The sequence below is a fragment of the Otolemur garnettii genome, unplaced genomic scaffold (genome assembly GCF_000181295.1).
Source record: "Otolemur garnettii isolate 467f Iridium unplaced genomic scaffold, OtoGar3 scaffold00038, whole genome shotgun sequence".
Classification (NCBI taxonomy): Eukaryota; Metazoa; Chordata; class Mammalia; order Primates; family Galagidae; genus Otolemur; species Otolemur garnettii.
In genome coordinates this window covers 3071800-3084386 of record NW_003852433.1, presented here as the reverse complement: position 1 = coordinate 3084386, position 12587 = coordinate 3071800, and the positions used below count along the sequence as shown (strand labels likewise).

Genomic DNA, 12587 nt, shown 5'->3' with positions numbered 1-12587 from the left:
ACTTTATCCTGACTGGTCTTTCCTTTGTTCTTCAAATTTTATTTCCTTTGCCCTCACCTCCAGGATACAGATTTTCCCCCATTATCTGCAAAAACATGAGTCAGTTGCACTTAAATTACTTTTGAGTGGCTGTTTCTTGCAACAGTGCTGAGTAAAATCATAATGAGAATGGCAACTAGAATGTAGTGTGAGTCCCAGGATACAAATACGTCAGTTTTGTTTTTCTGGCCTCCCATAGCCAAAATTCAGTGACTTTTCAAACCCTTGATAAGAGGTCTCATATCTTTTGTTTATGAAACCCTAGTGCTATTTAAGGCAAAATGCAGCTCCCAAGTCTTAAATTATTTAAAAGAGAGAAAATACTAATCAGAGCTCCTCTACTACAAGGGACATATTAGCCAGATTTGTTTATCAGCAGAGTAGGCTAAATTTTCCTTTATGGTCTAATGTCAGAGCAACATGATAAACTAGGTTCTCTTGCACTGGCTCTGGACACTTAACTGCTGCTTGGGCTAGCACAAATACTATAATTAGCATCAAATGTTATTAAAGTTGAAAGATGATTAGAAAGTGGACATATTTCATCACTTCTCCACAGAATTAAACAACACAAGATCTGGAAGTGCTGTACAACCATAACTTGCGTCAGAGACCACAGAATGAATGAATATTTTATATAGAGAAATCTGAGGGGGCTAGAGCTATTTGTTAACCAAGATCTCTTTAAGTCTCTCCCTTTCTTCTTTAAATGAATACATTTATCATTACTTACCAGTCTGTGATCATGGGCTGTTGTATTTTAATTAGCAATTACTACAATATATCTCACAGCTGACCCAATGCATAATTAGAATAATCATGGGAGTAGACTTTGTAAATGGACTTCTTAGGGGACTTAGGAAGAATTTTGAAGGAATGTTTTTCAGGTGACGTCCAACTACGGCCCGCGGGCCACATGCAGCTCACCTAGGACATTTATCCAGTGATGTTTTTGCTGCCACTGCCTGTCCTGCTTAGCAACCGACTTGTCCCAGGGCCTGCAGCCCGGCATTCCAACGGTCTGAGGGACAGTGAATTGGCCCCCTGTCCGCCTTTCCTGATTTTCAATAACATCCCCTTGTTTCTAACACCCCATGTATACTTAGATGTTTGTGCAGAGAGGGAGTGCAAAAGCCACTTTCTGTTCAGTAGATACTTAAACCTTAGTGTGAATCAGTGTGTGGAGGGGATCAATGTAATTTGATGAAAATCAATAAGCTACTTCTTCCAAGAGATTATTTCCATTTAAGCCTGATCTCCAGTGGTGAAATAAATGATTCTGTGGCTTGTAAAAGGAATTCATGCATGGGGAAAGGAGAAGGATTTGGGTTTATGCAAGTTCCTTCCCTGACCTAGGAAAACATACCTTCATTTCAGAGTTGGCCCTGCTTGCAAAAGTTTGATTTGTGTATATTTATCTCATCAATTGTTTTATTCTATTTTCATTTAACGTCTTCATCATCGAAAATCCTCATTTAATTCTTGATAGCCATATAGGTCAGTCATTCACCAGTTTGACATTTTTCTATGTTAATCTCATTTCTTTCAGTCCTTTGGAAATGACTAGATGGAAGTGTCAATTTATTAAAATTTATCATCAATTTGACCCTGGGCAGTTGGCAGAATTATCATCAGGTGTAAATTGTAGTCTGGACTTTAGGTATACGTGATCTTTTTGGCTTTGTCAGGTGTGTTAATTACTGTGCTACACCACCTTGAACATAGGCGCTGAGAAAAAATGTGTTTTAGAGATTTGATGATACTTATAAGGTAAAAATGTCTAAATCTACTATGGATAAACAAATGAGGTTGAACAGAGTCCTTTCTCTGTGTCTCTTGTCTCTCTGTATGATGTGTCTGTGTGTAGCATTAAAATAAAGGAGCATCTCTTCATCTGCACTGTATTCATCTAAAAGGTTTAGGTCATTTTTATTCCCTATTTCAGTTTGAAGTAGCAAAGGAACATGAAGACACTATAGGTAATATTTCACAAGGACCCTTACAATAGAGATAAGGCTGATAGTGAGTTGTTTTTATTATTCTCTGCTAAGATCATATTTTACCTGGAACACATATTAGTTTTTGGCATTTGGCCTGAAATACAAGAGACTAAATAAATAATAAACAGTTTGTAAGAGAAGGATAGGGAAAATGCAAGTAATAAAGTAGTATTTATTGCTACCTAGAGCCCTCATCATTTAGACACTTAATTTTCTTTGAATGAGAGTGTAGATACAAGGCTATGTTTTTCTAGTGTTCCCTAAAGTATCTAACATTTATGAGTATTTAATAAACTTTTATCATAATTAATATCCCAAGTGAGTTGGTATTTTCTCTAGGGAATGGTAGAACTAGAGACTTAGGAAATCTGTGGAAAGGATAGTTTGTTTTATAAATTACTGTTTGGCTGTGTCTGAAAGCATCCTGATTTACTTATTCATTGTGTTCCTTGTCTCAAACCCAGTTCTATGTGACAGGGTAGTCCTTCACAGAGTGATGTAAGTCATATTATTGTAAGTCAAGTTTATTGTGTAGGATACATGGAATGGAAAAAGTGTAGGCCTTAGAGTTAGCGAGAGCTGGATCTAAATTATGGTTCTATTGCAATCTGGAAAATGGAGCAATTTCACTTTGCTTAGGGTAATATGAGAATAGAACTACTACAGGTGGAGCATCAGGCATGGCAGAAGCTCCTGATAAGCATAGCTATTACTTTTACCCCTTAAACAGAGATACTGTGTCCATGTGGACATTAGAATAAGCAGGCTTCCCTACTCTCCATAACAGTTAGGAATATTGGCTAATATCCCATCACAGTGTACCAACTCTTAATAATGAATTCTATCTCAAACCAGTGTGGGGAAGGGGAGTAAACCAGAGAGTGGAAGTGGTGGGGACTGAGGAAAATATAGAACAAGAGAAGACACAGAGATGAAAGATGGGATCAGGAGGTCTGACTGAGCTGATGGCTGCAGCCAGCACCAAAGCACAAAATCAGCTTTATTTTATAGTATCTTGACAGGGTTGTCTGCGAAGAAGTAGCATAGACAAAAGACATATCTTTGGTCTTACAGTATGATTGGAAAATGTAAATGACTTTAATAAAGACAAATCATCCTGTTAATGGTTTCTACTCAACTTCATTAACATATGGTAAGAAGTGAAAAGGGAAAGATCACAAGGATCTCTGCATAGTTCTTAAAAATTAACTAGATAAAGAGCTACATGACTTCTGGCAGGGGGAACATGAAGAAAGGAATATGGTTGTTTGGGAAAAGGAGGAAAAGCAGTTGGTGGTTCATTCCCTGAATGTTCCCCAGCCTGTGGGGGCCTTGCCGCCTCACAGCCAGCTCTCCACAGAATTCAATTCAGCACATTCTTGAGTATTTCTGGGTGCCTATGAGAGAAGGAAGTGGGATGTCTTTCCCTGGGGGAGCTTACAGTTTAATCCAGGGGACATAGGGCTAACTATTTGCCACATGCTTTGACATTCAGAAAGAGAGGGAGAGCATGTGCCCTCCATGGGGCGAGGAGGGGGCAGTCAGGATGGATTTTATGAAAGTTGGCAATTGAGAGGTATTATGAAGAATGGGTGAAGTTTTGACAGGTGCAGGTATATATGAGAAGTTGGATCAAGGTATTGAAAATGAGGTGATGAATAAATATATTTTATTTTATTTTATTTTTGATGTTTCTTGTACAATAATATAATCAGAAGAGCTTTGGATGAGATGAGTGAGGCAGAGTTGATATAAATAGTGATGCTTCTACTGATGTCAGTCCCGAGCCTGAGTTTAGCATCTTTATTGAAAATGCAGATAAATGTTTATTAAATGTATGGATAATAATAATACAGAATTATAGCAGGATGGGTGTTAATCCACGGAAGTGGGGTGTAAGGGCAGATGGCTGGGGATGGGGAACAGTGTTAGGCTTTAAAAGACTTCTCCAATTTAGACTCCTGATCATAGATTTATTAAATGGCATTTGGTAGAGATCAAATAATTGGTAGTTTAATTTTGCCATTAAAATAAACAAGCTAAGGCTAGCTGGATAGGGGCATTCATAAAAATTCACAAAGACTTGCCCTAGAAATAATCACAGTCAGGCACTGGAGACCTTAGGACCATTCTAGGACTCAGTTTTCCTAAGCAAATGTGAAGAACTTTTACAGGTTACAAAAATACATTTATTGAATGTATACTATTTTATTGTAATAGTTAACATTTATTGAATATTTACTTTTTTCCAGGCCTGAAGATAAGTATTATACCTCCCCAAAGCCTTGCAAGATAGGTCCTTATCCTCATTTTTACAAATCAAGAAATGAGCTCTGGAAGATACAGTAACTTGCCTGAGGGCTTACATGAAAAAGCCATAATCCCTCACTGACTCAAAAGTCCATGTTTACCTCACTTCACCATGTTGTTTTTTTTACCAAAAAAAATATAAATCTGTGCAAATAAACATAGAAAATCAAATCTGCAGAATGACGTGTGCAGCATGTCATCATTTATATAAAATTTGAAAACATACAAAAACATTATTAGTTTTTATGGATTCATAACATACAGTAATGTAGATGGGACTGTAAACATTAGATTCAATATTATGGTTGCTCCAGAAGTGGAAGGAAGGGGTAAACTGTATCTGTAATGTTTATTTTCCTAAAACGGGGGAGGGACAAGAAGAGAAAATTTGAGGCAATTATGGGAGAATGTTAAAATTTGTTAAAGCTAGGTCATGTGTATTCATTATTTTTTTATACTTCCTCTGTTTGAAACATTTCAAAAGATAAAAATCTAAAAGAAAATCAGACCTAAATTGCCAGACATAAAGCTTTGGTTGTACTTGCATGGGAAGGAAGGAACAGCTAGACAATGCATGCACCTCCAAAGTTCCTCTAGGCCAGCTGTAAAACCCTGTGGTTCTCTGATGACCAAGGACCCTGCTAGTTTGAAATCTTTATAGCTTAATAAATCCAGATACAGAATGAAGATTCTTCTACCTATCCTGTTTCTTTTGATTTTAAGCTATTAAATAAAAGCATGATTTTGAAGTTTTTGAATTCATTCAGATTCAGTCTATTTTGAAAAGAACCTGAGCTCTTTTAAGTCAAACTGAGGTTTGAATATTAGCCCTCCCACTTGAGACTGAGCCTCCTGGCTGAGACTCTGCAGCTTCTGTGCAGTGAGATGACCTCCTCGGATTCTTTTGGGAGTTAGAGATCACCTGTGGGAGAGCCAAGCATGTAGTAGGTTCTCATAGTAGGTTATTCCATTTGGCCTCTATACAAATATTGATTCCATTCAATTCTATATCCTATTTCTTACATCTGTGCACTTCTCTGTAAACCCAGAGCCATCCCCCCATTCAGTCTACATTTCTCTCTCCCTGGACTTGACAATCTTTTAACACATCTCCCTGTGTCCACACAGACTCCCCTCCAATTTTTTTTTTTTTTTTGCTTTTCTGTAGTAGAATCTTTCTGAAACCCAAATTAGACCTTGCCCTTTTTCCTTGCTTATTCCAGTCTTCCTTATTCACTGTTGAACAGTCTTTGACATCCTTTTCTAATTTTCTTCCTCGCCACTGTCACTGCAGTGGAGGTTGCATTTCATGACTCATCCCCGTGAGTTTTCTTAGTAATTTGAAAGTTCTGTGTCCTCTCTTGCCTCTTACATCTTGTCTTCCTCCCCGTGCCTTTGCCCACTTTATGTTTCTAATTCTTACTCATTCTTTCAGGCTTCATTTTATTTATTTTTATTTTTATTTTTTTGGCAGAGTCTTACTTTGGCCCAGAGTAGAGTGCTGTAGCATCATGGCTCACAGCAACCTCAAACTCTTGGGCTTGAGAGATTCTCTTGCCTCAGCTTCTCTAGTAGCTGGGACTACAGGTGCCTGCTACACCTGGCTTGTTTTTCTATATTTAGTAGAGACGAGGTCTCACTCTCACTCAGGCCACTCTCGAACTCCTGAGCTCAAGCAGTCCACCTACCTTAGCCTCCCAGAGTGCTAGGATTACAGGCATGAGCCACCACACTGACCCAGGCTTCATTTTAAATTTTAGTTTTTCCGGTAGGTGTTCCCTAAACCATAGACAAGGTTAAGGGTTCTTGCTGTATTTTCACCTTGTCTGTTGCCCTTTCCCAGTCCTCATCAAACGTTATATTGCAATTTTGTTTTTGAAGTCTATGTTCTACTCTGGCCCTGCACACTTCATGGAAGCAAAGTGCATCATAGTCTGAGTCTCAATAAATATTGGTTTGGTTGTTTGAATGAATGAATCTTGAGATTAATCAAGTCCTACTCCTATATTTTACTTACTGTGTGCTCCTGGTTAAGTAAGCTTCCTGACTGTTGGTCTTTTAGCCCCTGAAATATGATAACAATATCCAATTCTAGTGTGTTGTGAGTTAAAAGTGAGCCAGTCTGGGTGTACACTGCGTGGCACATAATAGATGCTGAATAAATAGTACTTTTCCATTATAGGTAAATTAGCCAAAATATTAAAGATTTTTCAAGAAATATGAACGTGCTTTTAAAAAACACAAAACCAAATATATTATTTAGATAGTGACACACAATGTAACTTTTTACTTACAAATCGAATAGAGCAACTCTCTGAGAACCTATTATTAGCAACTTACTTCAGCAGAGATTTGTGATTCTGTTTCTACCTAACAGTGACCCTAGGCTCTTTTCAGTCTTCTCACTGGCCGGTCTGTCTGTACTGCTTCCTAGTTCCTAGTTGGAGAATGTGTTCACAACTGTACTGTATCTGTTTGTTACCCATTGTGTGCCCTAACTGCCTTTCTGTGGCTCTTAAGTTCTCAGACAAGCTATCATCCTAGGTCTCCAGTTCTCAGCCCCAGCTCTAAACCGTTCTTTCCCAACCATGGTGGCCTCAGCAGCAAGGATTTCCAGCTATCTTATAGAGAAGGACGAGATACCAACACTATCTCTGACCCCATTTGGTTCTAATTTATTCTTTTGGGACCACCATTCTTTTTAATTCAGAGGCAATAAGACTAGGATTTAAAAAAAATCAAATAAAACTTCTTTGAATTATAAATTAGTACATGCCAATGTAGGAAATTTGGAGAGCAAAGATCAGTAAGAAAAATAAAATAACATCATTTCATTTCCCATCGGTAAGCACTATTGAAATTTTGTATTTTTTTGGCCTTTGTTCTTTTCTTCAGAAATAAAGTTCATTTTATTTTTAATTTTCTAAAACAATACATATTTATAGAAGAAATATATATAAACAGCAAATGTCATCTGTAGTTTCATAGGTAATTACTCAAAGATAATTACTGTTAATATTATGCATTTTATTTCTGACATTTTAAAAAGTAAAAATTATACAAATAATACATGGATAGATTCTTATAGTATTTTTTTTTTTCCTCATTAACCTTTAGTGGGTCTCAAAATTCTGTGACAGATTTTTGGTCAAGTTGTTTCCATTAACAAGTACTATGCAGCATTAAAAAAAGATGGAGACTTTACCTCTTTTATGTTTACATGGATGGAACTGGAAAATATTCTTCTTAGTAAAGTATCTCAGGAATGGAAAAAAAAAATCCAGTGTACTCAGTACTACTATAAAACCAATTTATAATCACTCACACTTTCATATGATCACAACTATAGCCCAGGATGAAGGAGGGCAGAGGAGGGAGTGGTTCGATAGAGGGGGGGATAATGGTGGGACCACATCTATGGAGCATATTGCAAGGGAATAAGTCAAATCTATCAAGTATTGAACACAAATGTCTTAACACTGTGATTAAGTAAATGAAGTGAAAGCTATGTTAATTAGTAGGATGTAAGCAGTCCAATGTGTACAAATAATTGACACATTTAATCCCACAAAGGCATAAATGTATTCATGATCTATGTATATATGACTTATATATGACTTAATAAAAAAAAAAGGCAGAAGTAGCTGGTGGGCCTCCCTCAAGAACACAGTATCCCATTTTCTTTGATCCATTTTCTTTTCAAAAGAGGTGCCTCTGTGACATTGTAATTGCTAAATTAAGGGAATTTAGGATATTATATAATTATTGTAAATATTCTGGCATAGATCTGACTCTGAAGTTAAAGATTGGACTCAGGTTCTTACCTATGTTTGTACTTCATAGATTGCTTTAAACCTACAAAATTCACATTCAACATTTAAATATATAACATTTATATAGTCCTTAAAAAGATTTGATTTTGACAATGATTATCTGGCTTAAATTTTAAGTTTTACAATATGGACAGCAGAGATTTCATGTTTATTATTGGTAACTTTATGATGTGGCATCTTATCATTTTTTGTACTAATATTTTCTGGTGTTTTGTATCAATTTATGTCACATTTATTTTCCGTATTTAAATTTCACATACCATGTTATTTTTATGTATCTGTTCAAAAACTGAGTTTTGACAAAATAACTTATGTAAAATAAACAATCTTAAAATAGAATATATCAAAAATATTAAAACCTATTCAGTTTATAATCAATATTCATGCTTTCTTATAGAAAATGATAAAAATCAATGTACAATAAAAAAGCACTGATTTTAAAAACTAATAACTTAAAACTGCCACACAAAAAGAAATAAATGGTCCTCAAAACATTTTCCTTTCTTTCTGAAGGTTTTACGATGCATTGTTATCATTAACCAGTCTTTTACTATTAAACTTCAATGGCCAATTGAAACAACAGCTCTGAGACCATTCTTCCATCACTGATTAAGACTGGGGTGGCAGGTATTAGAGATAATATTCATTTAGCCTTTTTAGCCTTCTGAGCTTTCTGGGCAGACTTGGTGACCTGGTCAACAGCAGCCTTCTTATCCACTGCTTTGGTGATATCCACAACAACCGTCTGTCTCATGTTACAAACAGCTAAATGACCCTGAGGAGCATAGTCTGAGAAGCTCTCAACACACGTGGGTTTGCCAGGAACCCTATTGACGATGGCAGCATCACCAGATTTCAGGAATTTAGGGCCATCTTCCAGCTTCTTACTAGAGTGGTACTCAGTCTTCAGCTCAGCAAACTTGCAAGCAATGTGAGCTGTGTGACAATCCAGTACAGGAGCATAGCCAGCATTAATTTGGCCTGGATGGTTTAGGAGAATCACCTGAGCAGTGAAGCCGACTGCTTCCATCAGTGGGCCATTTTTGCTATCACCAGCAATGTTGCCACGATGAACATCTTTGATAGACACATTCTTGACATTGGAACTCATGTTGCCCCCTGGAAGAGCTTTGCTCAAAGCTTCATGGTGCATTTCAACAGACTTTACTTCAGTTGTAACATTAACTAGAGCAAAGATGACCACCATGCTGGGTTTGAGAATACCAGTCTCCACTCAGCCCCCAGAGACAGTACCAACACCACCAATTTTGTAGACATCCTGCAGAGGCAGATGCAAGGGCTTGTCAGTTGGATGAGTTGGTGACAGAATGCAATCCAGAACTTGAAGCACCATGGTTCCACTGGCATTGCCATCTTTCCAGGTGACTTTCTATCTATCCCTTAAACCAAGGCATGTTAGCACTTGGCTCCAACATGTTGGCACCATTTCTACCAGAAATTGGCATGAATGGTACTGTGTCAGTGTTGTAGCCAATTTTCTTTTCTTTTTTTTTTAATTGTTAGGGATTCATCGAGGGTACACAGAACCAGGTTACACTGATTGATTTTGTTAGATAAGGACCCTCTTATAATTGTGTCTCCCCCTCAAAGGTGTACCACACTCCTTGTCCCTCCACCCCCTCCCTCCTTCCATTTCTTAGCTCTCCCCATCCTCCATCCCCCACCATGTACTAGGACCTTAATTGTCCTCATATCAAAAATAGCCTAAATGCTCACCAACCTAGGAATGAATTAACAAGCTGTGGCATACATATACCATAGAATACTATTCAGCAACTTAAAAAGATGGAGACTTTACATCCTTTGTATTAACCTGGATGGATGTGAAACACATTATTCTTAGTAAAGTATTATAAGAATAGAGAAATAAGAATCCTATGTACTCAATTCTGTAGCCAATTTTCTTAATGTAAATGCTGACTTCCTTAATGATTTCCTTATATCTCTTCTGGCTGTAGGGTGGCTCAGTGGAATCCATTTTCATACCAATAATTAGTTGTTTCACACCCAGTGTGTAAGCTAGAAGGGCATGCTCACGGGTCTGCCATTCTTTGAGATACCAGCTTCAAATTCACCAACACCAGCAGCAACAATCAAGACAGCACAGTCAGCCCGAGATGTGCCTGTAATCATGTTTTTGATAAAGTCTCTGTGACCTGGGGCATCAATGATAGTCACGTAGTATTTGCTGGTTCCAGATTTCCACAGGGAGATATCAGTGGTGATGCCATGCTCACCCTCAGCCTTGGGTTTATCCAAGACCCAGGCATACTTGAAGGAGCCCTTTCCCGTCTCAGCAGCCTCCTTCTCAAATTTTTCAATGGTTCTGCTGTCAATAGCACCACATTTGTAGATCAGATGGCCCGAATCTACATGTCCAATGACAATGATGTTGATATGAGTCTTTTCCTTTCCCATTGGAAAAGGGAAATGGGCAAACCCATTGGAAAAAAGCTTATAGTACATTTTTTAAACATTACAGGTTAGATGTACCCTTTGTTCCTACTCTGTTTTCCTTCGAGAGTAACACTTTTGTCTGTTTAGTGAGTCTTCTTCCAAAGAGGGTGGGAGTTGGTGGTGGGAGAGGCCAAGGGTGCTGCTGAACATCCTATAAGGCACAAGATCTACTCTCCTGCCCCCAATAAAGACCTGTTTGATCCCAAACGTTTGTAGTGCTGCTAGTGAAAACCCTCCTCCACATCTTATTCTATACATATGCATGTATATACACACACACAAATAATTTAGTTTTATGTTTTTAAATGTAACTGGCATCATACTTTTAAGTGTTATTCTATTTCTTGCTTTCTGCTCTTACCAGTATGCCTTAGAGATATTTCTAACTCAGTTTATGTAGTTCTACCTTATTTCTTTTATGCACAGTATTCTATAACGTGGGTTTCCCATGTTTTATTTAATTACTTCCCTATTGATCATTTAGGTCATTTTTGATATTTTTTAATAACTTTGTACATATTTCTTTGTGTTTCCCTAGAAGGTATATTTAGAAGTAGAATTACTGGGTTTCAAGGTATTATTGCTTCTGAACATGTTTTCTAAAAAGATTAGTATTGCATTGTATGTATAATACATTAAACCATGCTTTTTATTTCATATTATACCATGACATTGACAAAGACTGAACTATTGGTTTATCAAACTTCTCTTTTTTCTGGACCTGTGATTATAGTATATTTCCCAACCAACCTTGCAGGTAGTCGTGGCCTATGACTCAGTTCTATAAAACAGAATATGAATGGAAGTGATTTTTGCTACTTCTAGGCCTGCATAAAAGAACTCCCAGTCATGATTGCCCATGCTCTTTCTCCAAGTGCTAGAGTGGATACTGACATTAAAGTTAACTTTGGAAGCTACTATGAGTAAGTATGATAGAGTTGCCAGCAGCTAGAGTCTTTGAATGCTTGTGTGGAACAGGGCCCTATCCTATCTGTCCTGTCACTCTGCCACCATCTTGGACCATTTTGTGAGCAAGAACTAAACATTTTTGTGTGTTAAGTCAGTGAATAGTAGTGCTTGTTACAGCCGCTAGTACTATCCTAATTAGCAGAGTGAGCATTTTAAAAACTTTTGGTATTGTAAAAACATTTTTTTAAATAACTGTGTCTTGGCTGGGCATGGTGGCTCACACCTGTAATCCTAGTACTCTGGGAGGCCGAGGCAGATGGATTGCTTGAGTTCATGAGTTCGAGACCAGCCTGAGCAAAAGCAAGAGCTGTCTCTACTAAAAATAGAAAAACTGAGGCAAGAGGATCACTTGAACCCAAGAGTTGGAGGTTGCTATGATCTGTGACACCATGGCATTCCACCTAGAAGGACAGCTTGAGACTGTCTCAAAAAAATAAAATAAATAAATAAATAACTGTGTCTCTTAACATGGTTGTGCCATACTTTATTTAATCATTCTGCTATTACCGAGCATTTAACATGTTTATAATCTTTTTCCTTTCTTTCTTTTTTTTTTTTTTTTGTAGTTTTGGCCAGGACAGGGCTTGAACTCAGCACCCTGGGCATGTGGGACCAGCACCCTACTCCTTGAGCCACAGGCACCACCCAGTATAATCTTTTTCTTTAATGTGACAACTTTTCTATGAAAATCTTTATTCAGCTTTCTTATTATTTTGCTTGTGTAGAACAATGTTCTCAACAGGGAAAGACTTTTCCCCCAGAGGCCATTTGGCAACGTCTAGAGACATTTTTGGTGGTCATGACTTGGGATGTATGTGTCTTACGTTTAGTGACATCTAGTTACTGGCATCTTGTGGGTAGAAGTCAGGGATGTTGCTACACATCCTACAGAGCACAGGACTGTTCCCACACCCAAGAACTATTTGCCTGAGATATCAATAGTGTCTAAGCTAAAAAT

The 12587-nt window shown here is 37.5% G+C and overlaps 1 protein-coding gene and 1 pseudogene across 1 annotated transcript in view; one reads left to right on the top strand and one right to left on the bottom strand.

Moving 5' to 3' along the window:
• Window positions 1–12587, top strand: part of TTC28 (tetratricopeptide repeat domain 28) — a 472107-nt gene that overhangs the window by 261479 nt on the left and 198041 nt on the right. The gene's annotated exons all lie outside the window — the stretch shown is intronic.
• On the bottom strand, window positions 8826–10621 carry LOC105886985 (annotated as a pseudogene).